This window comes from Heliangelus exortis, chromosome 18, assembly GCF_036169615.1.
Source record: "Heliangelus exortis chromosome 18, bHelExo1.hap1, whole genome shotgun sequence".
In the NCBI taxonomy this organism is placed as follows: Eukaryota; Metazoa; Chordata; class Aves; order Apodiformes; family Trochilidae; genus Heliangelus; species Heliangelus exortis.
Genome location: NC_092439.1, coordinates 10,517,653 through 10,534,148, shown reverse-complemented (window position 1 = coordinate 10,534,148; position 16,496 = coordinate 10,517,653). Strand labels below are relative to the sequence as shown.

Here is a 16,496-nt window from a genome sequence, read left to right as displayed (position 1 = left end):
CTTATATCAGCTTTCCAGTACCTGAAAGAGGCCTACAGGAAAGATGGAAAGGACTTTTTACAAAGGCATGTAGTGTAAGGACAAGGGGGAAAATGGTTTCAAACTGGAAGAGGGCAGATTTAAGTTAGACATATAACTTCTTCACTATGAGGGTGGTGAAATACTGCCCAGAGAAGCTGTGGATGCCTCATCCCCGAAAGTAAGCTCTGAGCAACCTGGTCTAGAGAGAGGTGTACCTGCCTATGCAGGGAGCTTGGAAGTAGGTGATCTTTAAGGTCACTTCCAACCCATGCTGTGATTCTATTAATTTTCTAAGTGAGGGATATGTAGACTCTTCCCCTTGTTAGCTATAGTCATTCTTTTTTTTTCCTTAAATCTGTGATGCATGCCAAAATTACAAAACAGTGAAATCACAAAATAAAATGAATGAGATTAGCTGCCTCAGAAAAAACTCAGCCATCAAAGTAAGTATAAAAAGAAAGATGATTCATCATGCTCTAAACCATGCATGTTTGGAACCCATTGCTAACAGCAAGGTAAGCAAGTAGTTGACCTCTTCAAGTGATCTGCTCCCAAATTCTACCCACTAAGAAGAAGAGAACTATGTCTTGTTCTCATTTTTTCATCCTTCCTTCCTGACAAAAAAATAACAAAATATACAAAATTGGCATAAATGAAGAATTTTCATGACAGTGAAAATGGCCATAATTGCCACAACTTCTGTGAGAAATTAAAAGTCTGTTTTACAGAAAAATTCTTGTCTCTTCCTAATTTTTAAGACAGTTTTTGTTTGTTTTTATTGTTTTGCAAGCCTGGCTTAATAAAAAAGTCTTCTAGATTCCTCATATTAAAAAAACTAAACAAAACCCAGTTACTTATGTTGAAAATCACACGAAGAGATATAAATACACATTAGACAGTGCCCCAGTAATGTCGAATGATAGCACTTGGTTTTTAGTTTTCAGTCTCTGGTTGCTTTGTTTCTGATTAATGAAGCGATTGCTCTGCATCACAAAACAACTGAGTACCCTTCCAATGGCAATGTATTGCGTCCAAGAGTTGATTACTATGTGACCTTTGATCCTGCTCTTGTTTTAGGACAAATAAGCACCTATTTTAAGTTCGAAGAAAGTTTAAAAGCAAGAGTGCATATCTTTGAAATAATGCCCATGGCATGCTTTGGACTCATATAGCACTCGACATTTAATGGTCTGATTCTAAAAAGGAGCACAAAGATTCTTCATAGCTCTAACAACCAAGCATATAACTCGTTTAGAAGTCTCTGAGACCCATATAAAATCTCCAGACAAGATTAAAGCACGTTCTTCTGGCTAGCCATTCTGTGACTACAATAGTCAGAGCAAAAGTAAAACAAACTAACCACTCATGGCACCTAAGTTTTTTGTTGCTACAGGGAAGCCCAAGTGTAAGCAGTATAGCTAAGGGAGAGTGTAGAAGGATAACATTTTCTGCTGTATGCAGTCAGGCTTAGGCTGAAAGTTCTGATCTTTGATAATCCAAAGTTGATCTTAAAAATAAAATTAAAAAAAGAAAAAAAAAAAAAAGAGAGGCCAGAATAGGCAAGATTTCCATGAAAATCAGCCAGTGCTACCTGCATCCTTCCTAGGAATACAAAACAATAATCTGAAACTATATTGTTCAAAAAAGTACATACTGGGAAAAACAATACCTTGGTTTTCTTAGAACAAATAACAAGAAATATTCTTAGTAAAATCCATGGTTTTAATGATACTTGAATGCTGCTATATATTAGGAACACAGACATCCATCATCAAGCAGGATCAGACTTGTGGTTCACCTAGGCTCCACTTTCAGCATTATAAAATTATCTCTAGTTCAAAACAAAGCAAACTTACTAGCACACTAAACAAATATTTTATTATCTCACAGTATAAAGCCCTCTGAAAAACAGTTCCCAGAATTTGAAACACCATAGCTGATATAATTTTTAAAAGAGCTCATTACTAATGGAACTTGAAACATAAACAACATTATTTTGCAATCTATCACAGTATTTTCTCCTGTAACTACTACAGCAAGTTTCAGCCGACGGTACCAGAGGACATGTAGGAAATAATAACCCTTGTATTTGAAGAACAGCGACACAAAATACAAAACACACAGTGGATTTAGTCTGGTAATGTTCTCATATAAATTTATAAAATAACCCATAGGTACCAGCTCTCAATAGCATTTGACAGACTATTGAACTATATATAAGACTATTTGGTAGTCTTCACCATATGTGTATAAGTGGATAATGGGGATACTATAAAAAAAAGTATTTATTTCCTACTACTTTTTGTTTCCATTTACTCCTTCCCAGCTTATCTACCCATACAATGGTTAACACTGTGCACAGAGGTTTTTTGTAACTTAACTGTATTTCTGTCAATTGCAAAAACTCCCCTACCATTGCAGAAAACTCTCATACCTAGTATGCACAGCAAAAACTGTTTTACATCACAAGTCAACAAAATATATATATGTCATTATCCCTCACTCAGCCCATTCATCACAGCTGTAAAGAACAGATGTTCAGACATTGGCTAAAGCAGAGAAATACAACCAGGCCAGAAAAGTTCACTGCATCCTTTGGACTTCTGTTACCAAGATCCAGAAAACCCTCTCTTCCTTCACCATTAATCCTGTCAGTCACTGACACTTAGACAAATTTACAGTTATTTGAAAAATGAGGTAGTGTCACACTATTATACTTCATTACAGAGAAGTAATAATGTGTAAGAACAGGTTCTTTCTATGCTTTTGCTTTGCTAAATTGTCACTGTATAGTGGAAAAGCTTGGATCTAAATCAAGACAGAAAACGGTCCTGTGTTTAAATGGCACTTGCAGCTATTGTTCTAATTAAAAAATAAAAGTATATCAGCTCTCTCACTCAGAAAATCATCCAGGAGACAATCTTTGGATAAATACAGAAAGCAGCTTGAAAAAGAAAATTAAGTGGTGCTTTATGAGTAGATAGTTTATTAACATAATATGTGTTCCCCACTTTTATTTGGCTTCAAAATAAGATCACATTTTCATTCCACTTAGAACTTGAAGTTGTTATCCCGACAGGTTTCAGTGTATTTGGGGGTCACACCTCTGAGATTGCCTTCTTCTTCAAGTACATTCCACAATTAAAACAATTTTGTTCATACTCTGACCTACTCTGTACTTGACAACAGTTAGTTTTTAATTTCTGAGACTGCCAAAAGCCAGTACAAGTCCTGGAGAGCAAATAATTTAAAAAAATGGGAGTGACCAAGCACCATGCCACAAAGAAGTCCACATGTAGAATAGAATGACCACCACCAAAAAAGAAAAAAAAAAAAAAAAAAAAAAAAGCTAAAGCAATTCAAGCATCCACTCTTCCTTATAGAAAATCACAGCTTTGACTCCTTTTGTCACTCTTGTTTGGTTCACTGTCATCATCTCTGCAAGGGTTTGGCAACCAGAATCTGACAGAAACTGACAGTAATGCAGTCATCCTTTGCTTTTCTTACAGCGGCAGCTGTCAGAAGCTATACCGCATTAAGCCAAAGTACCAGTCATCGTGAAGCTTTTCCAACATTAAAATTTAAGAATATACCTTTGGAGAGTTTAAAGTAAGTTAGGATTGTCATTTAGGGGTAGACACAGAGATAGATGGATAAAGAAATGGATGAGTAGGACAGAGAACAAGTGTTATGATGTTATACGAACAAGTCATTTTGAAAATCCGACTTTTGCACTCTTGTTCTACAAATTCCAGAAATAATGGCAATATTGCACAGCACAGCATTCCAGGTATCATTCACTAACTCTATCAATACCATCAAGGAACTTTCTCATCCTTCTGGGTAGATTACAGATGAAAATCCCAATTTCACCATTTCAGAAGCACCCCCACCATTCCCTTGGAAGTATTGTTAACACAGTTCATTGTTCTCTGACCACAGTTCTGCGATGTGCTTTTAGGCCAGCTATGTCCTGTACAGGCCAGTTGCTCTCTCATACATAGTCTGAATCTATAAACATGCCCACTTATACATACACTCACTTTTAACAAGTCAACCCCACAGCAGCAACTAAAATCAGCAATATAATGAAAAGGGAAAAGTCAATTGAGGGAAAAAAACCATAAACTGGTAAAAAATTGCATTTTTTCCAGAAGTTCCATCTAAAAGTATTTAAGAAAAAGCTAAAGAAATTTCATCCACTCAACTACATAATAATAATAAAATGTAAAATAGCATCATAAGAAAAAGACAGAAAATAGTATACAGAAACTATCAATATTCACAATACATAAATTACTTATTGTACACTGTGTAACTGCTGAATGCTCATGAAGGAAAACACAAAATCTGGTCTAATGTCAACAGTAAAATACAAATGGTGGCACAGCATCTATACATGGAATGTGTAACTTGGAAACAGTTACCTACTGGTTGTCTCACAAATATAAAACTGTATTTGGTTACAGAAATTAATTTTCTCTGTTCTATTACCCTTGATCTCCCTACTGAGCAGCCAAGATGAGTAATCTAAGGATTTGTGTGAGACAGCCAATGGTTTGTTTATGCAGAAACATACAGAACAAAATCCTATCCACAAATGCATTAACATCACAGAGGAACTCCAGTATTTCACTAAACATATATATAAGGTTCCATAAGATCTTACTAGTTACTACCACACATTTGGGTAGAGCAGAATTAGTGCCACAGAACTAACATTAGATTTATTCCATCATCATTATTATACTCATGGAGAAAAAAACCACAAAATCAATTTGCAAGAAAGAAAAATCCAGTTTGCTAGCAACCAAGCCCTTTGAGGTAACAATGTATCTTTAGTACAGGAAAGGTAACTTCAGCTGGTGAAGACTCTGGGGGAAATTAATATAAGGTGGATGGAGACAGCTAACAGTTCAAAGAAGCAGGTATTTCCGTTCAAGAACCTCTCAGTGGCTGGATGCTCACATGAAAAAGCCACTTTAGATTGTTAAATTCTAGGTTAGTAGAAGACCCATGTTCTGGTTTTCCAGAGAGCCACCATCACACGTTTGAAATCAGCTGAAGAAACCTGGTGGCTGCAGGGAGACTTTATTGCTCTCTACAAGTCCCTGAAAGGAAGCTGTAGGGAGGTGGGTCCTGGCCTCTTCTCTCAAATAAATGATGATAGGACTAGAGGTCATGGCCTGAGGTTGCATCAGAGCAGGTATAGACTAGATAGTAGGTAAAACCTACTGAGAGAGTAGTCAGGTGATGAAACAGGCTGTCCAGGGAGGTGGTGAAGTCACCATCCCTGAAGTATTTAAAAACCGTCTAGGTGAGGCACTTCAGGGCATGCTCTAGAGGATATGGCAATATACTTATGTGGGTTTGGTTTTTTTATTTGGTTGGTTTGGGGGGGGCTTTGTTGTATGCTTTTTTGTATCTGTTTGTAACTGTATTTGTTTGGTTAGGCTGTTTCTGTTTTTGTTTTGTATCTGTTTGTAACTGTATTTGTTTGGTTAGGCTGTTTCTGTTTTTGTTTTGTATCTGTTTGTAACTGTATTTGTTTTGGTTTGGCTGTTTCTGTATTTGTTTTTTTGATTTTGGTTTTTTGGAGGGTTTTTCGGTGTGGTGATGGTTGGACATAGTGATCTTAAAGGTTTTTTCCAACCATGACAATTCTGTGAATTAGGGAAGTCTTACTGAAAGGTAAAGGAGTCTTACTCATGGGTGTGAGGGAAACAGACGCACAAAAAGGAAAAATAAAAGCAAGATACTTTTTCCTACACGCACAACATTAAATTTATCATCGTATCATTTACCTGTGTGTTGCCAGCAGGCTCTGCACCTACCTCAAGGCAAGCAGCTGAAATGGCAGAGTGTGTGGAGAACGCACGGCTCAGGCGCTGGCTGGCTGACTGACTGACTGACTGACTGACTGACCGAACGACCGTTGGGAGACAGACGACCGTTAGGCGGGAAGCTCGCGCACTCTCCCCTCGCGCGCGGCTGCTTTGAGGCTTCCCGAGGGTTCGCGAAGCTTCCAGCCGTGGCTGGGGGGGTGGCGGGGGGAGATGGCAGCTGCGTGGCGGAGCCGTGAGGGTGTGCCGGCAGCCCGCACACCCGCACAGACAGCACCGCTCGCCCCGGGCAGCGGCTCCGCCTCCTCCCCCGGCATGCGTGGAAAGCTGGCAGTACCGCCCCCACCAATGCCCGGTGCTGTAGGTGTGCTCCTTTCAAGATATTTTATTCCTACAAGGCTGACGATTTTGGTTTTTCTGCCAAAATTAAATTTAAACTGCTGCACGTTGCACTGTATATATATATATAAAACAAACAAACAAATCCAAACCCCCCCCAAAAAACCCATCAAACCTCAAAAAAGAATGAAACAAACAAACAAACAAACCCCACCAAACCACGCACCGCAGAACTAGGTGCAGAGGCAGAGCCACAGACTTCTCGTCTGTAAAAAGATATTGCAAGACCAAAGGAATAAGGCACTGTCCCTACACGTGGAATGTCACTAAGTATGAATTGCAGCCACAGGGATTTGGGTTAACCATTAGCAAAAAAGCCTTCTGGCAACAAGGCAGAGACTGCAATAATTACAAACAAAAAATGTGAGGCAGCCTGTCAAATACACAGCCCGACTTGGGCAGGGACTGCCAGCTCAGCTAAAGAGCCTCCTGAAACCCTTCCAGTCTGGTTTTCTTTGAGTTTTTTACGTTCCTATAGGATTGTATCAAGTATACCAATTTTAGGAGCAATTTGTCTTAAAGGGTGAAAAAACTGTACCTGTGTATAAAAGTTTGGAATCTATGTTTTGAGAGAGTAAAGCAAGAGATGCTCATGAAAAGACGACAGTTTTCATACTGATGAAATATTATAGTGATAAAAAATTAGGCATTAATTTGAATAAAATTTTTGGTGAGATATATTTTGAAACAGTTGGGACTGCATTTGAACTGCTCAGAAATAATTTCTCATACATACCAACATTCCCTTTGAATGCCTCAGCTGACACTTGTAGAAACAGCTATTATCTCAATATAAATAGCACCAATTTTTGTGCTTTATGCAATGCTCTGCATTCCAGCTTCTAGAAATTTCCTACATTTTCTCGATGGCTATCTTTGTTTCCACATACTTGCTCTCTTCTTAGTCCTTGAAACCTTTTATAGTAACATCTTTTAATAGGGTCAGCACAGAAACAAAATATGTGTTGAAAAGGAGATAATTTTTCAAGTTATGTAGCTAGTTACCTGGCATTTTTGTCTTCTAAGGAAAAATATTTTGATAGTGGATAACCTACTTTTAAAAGCTCCACCCTGTAAGCTCCAACAAAACTTTCTTTTTTCTAACCTTACTCTGTTCTATTAAAAGTAGTTGTGTGCTATGGTGTACTCTACAGTATCCATGCATATCAAGAAATGGTGACAAGATATAGAGGGACAGCAAGACTATTAAATATCCATCATGCCACTCTGGATCAGGCTTAATGCAATCAGAAACACATGACTACATCAACTTATCTCCTTTGATCAAATGTGATTAAGTAAGTCATTAATTTTCAAGACAAATAAAAAATGCAAGATCATTTTATTATAAATGTAAATGCCTGTCTTCTTAAATGATTTTTCTAAAGGAAGCTCTTCTAATACAGAACTTTGTATACTTCAGAGAACAGTTGTTTTAACATTGGTTTTAATTTTAATGAAACATTATGTATTTGTATGCATGTCTTCTTTCCTTTTTTCTCACACTGCTCATGTTGTCAAGCAAAATTTGTGCATCAGCTTGATCAAGATAATTTCATTATACCATTGTTACCATTATGACTTGGGCAATTAGTAGTTTATAAGAATAAATTTATAGCAATCAGTGATTGAGGCACATTTGCAGTAGTCAGGGTGTAATAAAGCCCAATCAATTTCTTTCATTTAATATGTAGGCTGTGACCCTAGTTTTGATGAGAACTCTTAGCTATTTCATCTTTAAATAAAAAAGAATGTCTGCAAGCAATTATAGTGGTGTGTTAATTGGATATTCCTTTTTATCTTTTATACTACAGAATGCATTGCTAACGAAATCCTTGTTTTCTCTCTCATTTCCTTTCTCTCTCCCTCTCTGTAATGAAATTATATTGACTTGGTGTATTTTGTTAAGACAATGGGCCAGATTTTGATTTTCAGTACCACTGGTGTAAATCTGGAGTGACTTTTCCAAATTAAATAAAATTACTGAGATTTCTATACACATAACTGAAATAAAACCCCACTCTTTTTCCAGTTTTTGTTGCCAATAACAGTGAACCAGATTCAGCAGCCCTTACCAGAGCTGAGTGCTACTTCAAGCTAGGAGCAGTCATTGTCCTCTATGTGAACTGAAGTACCCTGACATGCAGTATTCAAATGGACATTTCCTAAGCTTAAAGCATTAGAAAGGCTTAGTATTTGCCTAAGATGCTTTGTTGCATTAATTCCATGCTGATTTAAGGTATCAGACATTAAATGAGGGTAGGACAGGTTACATGTAGAAAGGAGATTCCAACCCAAATCCAATCAGCATTATGTAGGCCAAGTTGTACGTGTTTCTTGTTCCATGAAATCACTCGGTTACCTGAATAGTTCCATCATTTGGGAAATGAGTTTTTACACAGGACCAATAGGGGCATAAGAGTTCAGATAAAGGGGTTTTGTATCCAGAGTAAGTTCAGGTTGGAACAGTTAACAAAAAATATTCTTGGTGTCTGTTTCTCCCACAGCAGAGATTTAAAACAACAAGCAAAACTTCAGCATTTCCTTGGTTTTGTGTGTTTTGAAGATTTGTCTATCACACAGGAAGGAAAATGCAAAATATTTTTTAAAATCTTTTCTTGGATTTACCCTCTAGCATTTGGAACTGCCTATTGTAACAGAATTCTGGAATAATTAACAAAACTTGTTTTTTACCCTTTAACAGTGATATATTATCTTGGAAATGTCTTTATTATCTACTTCATGTCATATCAATATTTATGCAAGTAAGATATTTTACAAGCAACAAAAATGTTACCATTCTTCACTGTCAAATTTTCATGTCCTCTGCCTCTTAAATTTTGGCAAAATTGTTTGCATAAAATTTCTGGTTTGTACCATAAAGCTAGAAGACCTTCAAAACAATCAATTGTAGCACTGACAAAAGGAAAATACTGCTGGTGACTCCAGTGCTCATGCAAACAACATCTAATTTTTATTTAAGTATCTCCTGATCTATTAAAATGTTTTACTCTAGTTCTGTGATTTATCAGTGCTTGTGATAGTTTATTACCTGCAGGCTTTATTTCTAGCATAATTGCAATAAACATTTTACTTGATGTTTTCAGAGGCTGGGGGATGGAATCCTGAAATCTCTAGTCCTTAATCAAGCAAAAATCCCACTGAAGTTAATAGGAATCTTACGTATGAACTCAAGAGTCAACAGTGTATGTAGGTTTATATACATGCATGTATATATGCACACACATAGGTATAGCCTAAAATAAAGTACTTTTTTGAAGGAAGAAACTGATATTTTCCACTGTGACCAAGATGATAAGACATGTTCCTTGCGGATGGCTTAGTGTTAGATCTACCTTCTGGTCATTTCTTTGTGTGCTATAACTTGGAAATAACTTTTTCTGAATTTAGAAATAGTCAATATTAGAATTTGTAAAGCTTGAAGATAATCTGTGTAGAAATTCACCTACATCAGGAGTTTCTTATATAGCTATAAATGCTCCACAGACTACACAAGTGGTTGATGCTTGTGTCTAATGATAGAGAATACTATAATGAATAAGGTTCAGTATATTTAGCATATCATTTTTGTTATGTTCTGTAGGTAATTCACAGTCGTAGAAGTATGGAGAAAAGTCAGATAGGAAAAAATATTTTTTGCTAAAGGCAAGGGGCAAGGATGAGGAAGAATGTCTGCTCTCAGTTTTGTCATGGATCTTCTCTTTTAGCAAACGGCTCAGTTGACCCAGGCCTCAGTTTCTGTTATGCAAAGTAGCAGCTTAGAAGCAAACACTTCATGTTTTCTTTCCTTGGGGGTTGTAAATAATTTTTGCAACTATAGGACTGAACAAAAAAAATACAGCAATATAACTTGGAACTCCTACAAAAAGAGCTGTAAACACTTCATACTGCTAATGAGCAAGTTACAGTGTTTTCACTTAGGCTGCTTTGTAGTTTTCCCATTGCAATGATAGATTTTAGGGCCAAAACCTGCCCTGGCTTTAAGATGGGTTTTAATTGCTACCCTTCTTCAATTCATTCTTTAGTATTTGATTTTCATTACCTTTTATCTATGTCTGTAATCCTTTAAGCAACACCACCAATACATATTCATTGGGATCCAGACATAATAACAGGAAAAAACTTCAAAACTAAAAAAAAACTTTTGTTTTTCAGTAATAATTCTTAGACAACATATGCTTGCTAACAGAGTTGCAGGATAAATTGGGATTGATGAGTAACATGGTCATCTCTGGAGAGTGTGAGCATACAAGTTTTGATATGCTGTTTCTACAAGAAGAGCACGGACAGTTCTGCAGTGCTGACAGAACAATAGCAGTCACCACTTGGTCACTTTGGAGCATGACAAACAGCTTTGCAGGTTATGCATGACATAGACAACCAACTGAAATTAAAAAAGTCCTGTTCTGGCAGCTAGTGGGTCTGGTATATAATTTTTCATAAACATTTTCATAACAAACAACTATTCTGCCTTAGGTATTTCAAAGGCTGGCAAAGGAAGCAAACTCTAAGGTGAGATTTTTTCTAACTAAAATACTTCTTCAGGACTTCTGCTTATTTCTGTGATGTACTGCTATACAAACACCTCCAATCTATGTATAATGGCATAAATGGCCATGTAACAACTAATCCAGATTTTCCAGGGGACATCTGGATTCGGTGTGTGAATGGAAAAAAAGGGAGGGTAACCCATGTGTGTATGTGCCTATGTGCACTCATACCCTCACAGATACCTGAGGAAAAAAAATACAAATCTAATAGTGCCAACTTCCCCCTTCTAAACAGCAAAATCCTGGAAAAATCAACAACAACAACAACAAAAAAATGCAGAAACTTCACTGACTTCTGAACATGAAAACCCACATGATTAAAAATAAATAAATAGAACCAGGTGCACAAACCAGTCATTCTGGTGATTTTTATAAATTAACTGTAAAATATATTTTTAAATTTCAGTGGTACTTCTTATTAATTTTGTTCAACTAAAAAGCATATAAGGCGTATTTGTTTTATAGGAGTAGCCTAGTCAAGTATGATCAAAAATATGAAGTAACTAGTCAAACACCCAAGGGTTTGCAGCATACAACAAATGTTTCAGAAGGTGTGCTGACTTTGCAGGTTTTTTGATATCACATTCTGTTGCATGGTAATACTGACAATATATGAAAAGAAAAATATTAGTCTTTCTTTTTCTCCCTATGGGTAAAATATTGCAATTCAATCATACCATTTTCCATCATATGCAAAAACCAGTCTTCATTATGACAACAACACGGCATCACATAAAGGAGAAAACTGTTACTACTGTCTTTGAAAGGAAAAATGAAAATACTTACTGGTTTTCTACTTAAGATGTTGCTAACCAAGTGGGTTATTTATACAGAAACTGCACAGGACAGTGTGAAAATTCCTTAGCTTGTGTCAAAATTTTGCATCAGCACAAGCACATCGAGTTGTGCTAAAAAATGGATTTTAAATAATTGGATTTTAAATAATATCTTCTTTCGGTATTATCCAGTTGCCAGAGTTTATTCATTTGAATGATACTTGTTTGCAAGATGGGGGAAAAACCAGCCTTCTTGTTGTCACAGTTGTTTTGTGCAGCTATTGATGTGATGAAACAATTTCATTTGTGGAATACTGTAAAGCAGCAGCTGCCTAATGGAAATGAAATACTTTAAGAAATTGCATGCATAAAAGCTTCTAGGTGTTTAAACCTCTGGTCAAATGAGACAATTTATAACGTTAACAAACTTAATTCCAGAACAAGTTGTATCACAATTGGACCTGTCACTACACTACAAGTAACTGTCCCTCATGATTCATTATGACCCACCCTGCTTGACATGTGGACTGGGCACAAACAGATTGTGGAGAGTGAGTCGGGAGAGGGGAGATAACAGAGATAAATCTAAATTCATTCTGGAAGCAGTCACACTCAATGACATATTCACTGACTTCTTCAACAGCTCATTTGATAATGTTCTTTCTGCACTATTCATTTATCTGAAAGATGAAAGCTGGCTGAAGATCTCATCTGCTCACTGATGCAGGAAGAAGATTTGAAATTAGCACAAAAATAAAAAAAGGGAGGGGTAGGGTGGGGTGGAAAGCAAGCACTTTCTGATTAACAGTTTCTTGGTCCTGACAGGGAAAGGCTGAACACCCTGCCTTTCCAGGTCACTTTTAATTAGATATGCATTATAATTCTACAATATGTCAATGGGCTGGCTCTGTCTGGCAGTATTGTGCTTAGAGAAGGGGAAATACATTAATCACAATAATTAATTGCTTGAAGAATGGAAACATTGTTTTCCGTCTCAGCTTGTAACACGTTACATATTTGTATAAATTTTTTATTACCGTTCTACAAATGGCTCAATCTAGGAGGTTAATAACATGACTGTAAGAAAAGTGCAAAAAGGGTCAGTAATTCTTGGCCTTTTATAAATTCCTGTTTTGAGTTTCCTTTTTTCTTAAGTGAGGAAGTAGGGGGAGGAGGACACAATGCTAATTGCATTAGCCAGCCAGAGTGTTGTATGGTACATTACTGGCAATGAGAATTAAACCACCAGCTAACTGCTTTTCTCCACTGAAAATATGCTACACCTGCTTCTGCTGATTTGCCCAACTTGTTAATTATCCAGAAAAATCTGGGTCAGTATTTTGTGACCAAATTAGTTACCAGCTAAAAATTACAACTGGCTTGCCAAAAGGAAATTAAAAAGTGTCATATTAAGTGTGGGTAAAAATTAAAATGAGATGCTTATAGGTGATTTGGGGGGTTACCTTTAGAAAATACTTTAAAAGAATGCTTTCCACTAAATCTCCTTTAATTTTGCACTAAGGATTAAAAACGTCTGTTAGCATTTCAGAATTCTCAAGAAAGTTTAGCAGCTCAGTAAATGCCTGGTAGCCCATCTTTGCAGGAACACTAAGAGCCACAGTATGAGTATTTGTAACTATACAAAGACTGTATCAGCACTCCTGGATCTGCTTTTGAATGGGGACACAGGAAAAATCTTCTGCTAACACATTCCTTTGCTCTTTTTTCTACTTTTCATAGTAAATATGTGTGAGAGCATGCACATTATTGTGCATGCATGTTTCATATCAACATTAAACAAAAAAAAAAAAAAAAAAAAAAAGGCAAAAGTGGCAGAGAAAAGTGGCATAGTCACAGAGAACCATTTGCTTGCTGATACCCAGTGCCTAACTCTTGGATTAGTCAAATACTCATTTGCTTATTCAGCACTCCACATTCGAGGCCACCATTCAGATGCTATCTTTTTCTGCCCTTAATGTTCATATGACTCATTTGTTTCCCCTGATCACACCAACAATCTTTCCTGAATAGCTTAATCAGTCCTCTCTCTATCCAATAAACGTTTTTATTTTTTTATTTTCCATATTCATAATTTTCCTTATCCAACACCCACTTTTCTCACATCCATAAAAGATGGGAAAAGGAAAGAGATAAGAAGAGTGCATGAAGAGAATTCAATGAATTAATTGTATGTAAATGTAGAGAGTAAACCTGCTTCTTATTTAAATCAGGATAGAGGAAAAAGATATAAAACCTTCAAATATATTTACAAATCTCTGGCATTTTCTGAATGCACTGAACTCCCCTGGATTTAAAAAAAAAAAAAAAAAAAAAAAGAACTTGCAACTATTCAGGTATATTTTAAGAGTTTTCAAAACATTTGTCATTAGTACAGTTGTCTACATTTGTGTTCCTTTTTCATCCCAGGCACTTTTTTTTCTCTGAGAGCATGACAGCAAATTATGCAGCATAAAATCTGTAATACTAGTACTATTACTTTATCTGAAATGCAAAGATCAAATAAATACCCCACAGAATAAATACAATTAAAGACAGAAAGAAAGCAGTATATTACATCTTCAGATGGAATAAGTAAATACGAGAGTAGAAAGTGTAACTTTATCTGAAGCTAAGAAAAACACCAAAAAACCAATAGAACACCATCCATGAAATTCTACCCCTCCAGAAAAGCATATATGTATGTACAAAAAGAATGAGAAATTAAGTACATTTCTACTAAAAGTATAACAAAAGATTTTAATAATATTTCAGATAACTCCAGAATTTCATAACACAGGCATTCTAACAGAATGGAATAAGTTTCTATTTTTCTTCTCAAAATAGAGAATAATAATACACAGAACCAGTATAGACTGTTATTCAGCAATGATTCTTTCCAAGGAATAATCTGAACAGTGACAGTCATTTAAGTCTCTTATTAATATAACACATTTCCAATAATATTAAATATCTTTTCTTCTAATAAATGTAGGGATTTTTTTTTCTGTGTTGTCTACTACCTAACTTTGTCTCCTACATGGAAAATGAGCCTTAAATATTGCCAAATAAATTGCTGCCGTTATGTATTCATTTTTATGGATATAAAGAACTTGCAATACAGTGGAGATTTGGAATCAGAAGTTGGTAGATACTTCAGAAGTCATGACATATTCCAAAGGGAATCACTATGAATATTTTTTATACAAGATTGTGAGACTGAATCTGCATTAGTTTGGTCTCCTATGTGTTGCCTAGAAGGCTGTGAAAGGGAAAGTTTTTCTGATCAAAAGGTACAGAAAACATCCAAACAAAAAAATCTACTGCAGCAGTTATTCATTTCAGAAATGAAAGTTGAGTAAAAGTGAAGAAGTTTGTTAAAGGGAAATTTCTTTATTAAAAGGAACAGTGAAAAGGACAAAAATTTTAAGGATGTCAGGGAGACTATTTAGACAATATCATCATAGAGAGTAAAGGAAATTAATCAGAATCTAGCATTACAGAAATTTCTAGAATGGGCAAAGAGAGTGAAACAGAAAACACTGCAAGTAAGCTACAAGAATTGTTAAAGTTTCAAATTCCTCTCAAACAAAATATTATTAAAGATCCATTAGGACTTCTACATGAGGAGTGTAATAAAAACAATTAAGGAACATGATGATAGAGCAGAAGAATTAAAGTAATTATTTGCACCAAAATGTAAAATGAAGGAGCTGGAGTCTGACATATGGGAGCTTTTAATATGAGGAATGTGTCAGAGGATATGTCTGGAAATGAAGAGGCAGCAGAAGAGATAACAGGAAAAAATCATTATATGAAGAATAGAAAATTGTCCTAACAAGACAGAATTAACCTTAGAGTTCTAAAGAAATGCAAGTATGAATCTCATATATTTTGGTGGTTAACATAAGTTTGACTAGACAACAAAGTAAAGAAAGGTAATAAATGTGAAAAAATTCTCCATAAGCGTACCCAGAAATGTAGGGAGCTATAGAGCAGTAAATCTGATTGTGTAGAACAGAGTAAAGCCTCACAAAAATCTATTTGTTATTTGAGGGAGGTAATGAGCATGTTGATAGGAGTAATCCAGTTAATATATGCTCTACACCTGGATATCTAACAACCTTGTGGCAAAGGTCCTTGTCAAAGGCTCTTTCTTAAAGGCGTTTCTTAAGAGGACAGCATGAATAAATGGAAAGCAGGTATTTATCTACCTAGACATTTCAAAGAGTGTCAGAGACAAAACTCAGTAGTCAGTGTTCACAATGTACAAGAATTACCAGTGGAATCTTATGGTGATGTGTGCTTAGTAGTGTATTCCTGAAAGATCTGGAATGAAGCTGAGAAGTTAGGTATTTTCTGATGGTAAAAAATAATTTAAAATTATGAAAACAAAAAGAAGAAAAAAGTGATAGCATAAAGTTACACAAGTATCTCATACTATGGAGCTACTGCTACCAGCTTGACAGAATTTAGTTGGATAAGAAAAAATTAAAAAAAGCTTAACTACTCCTACCCTGTGATGGATGCTAATTTAGCTGTAACGAGTCAGGAAATAGATCTTGAAGTCATTAAGTCATTGCAGATATTGCAATGATACTTCTGTGAAAATGCCAGCTCTGCTCAGAAGCAGCTAAAAAGACAAATAAAACATTAGGAATTTGGAAAGCTTTGAGAACTGAAGACAGGAAATCTTATTACTATTAAATAAATCTATGGCATTCCTACAATTCTGATCACCCTATCTGAAGAAGGATAGAGTAGAACTAAAGAAGATGTAATAAGAAAAAGAGGATGAACAGAGATAAAAGAATTATTTCCATTTGAAAAGAAATTAAATGGACTAGCTTGCTAGGAAACAGCTAAGTGGTAGTACTGTAGAGATGCAT

The 16,496-nt window shown here is 35.8% G+C and overlaps 1 long non-coding RNA gene across 1 annotated transcript in view; it reads right to left on the bottom strand.

Moving 5' to 3' along the window:
• Positions 1–5,926, bottom strand: part of LOC139804653 (uncharacterized) — a 125,497-nt gene extending 119,571 nt beyond the window's left edge. Inside the window, exon 1 of the long non-coding RNA XR_011729477.1 lies at positions 5,856–5,926. This is a non-coding gene — a long non-coding RNA (uncharacterized lncRNA). The remainder of the gene's footprint in view (positions 1–5,855) is intronic.
• Positions 5,927–16,496: the final 10,570 nt, after the last annotated feature.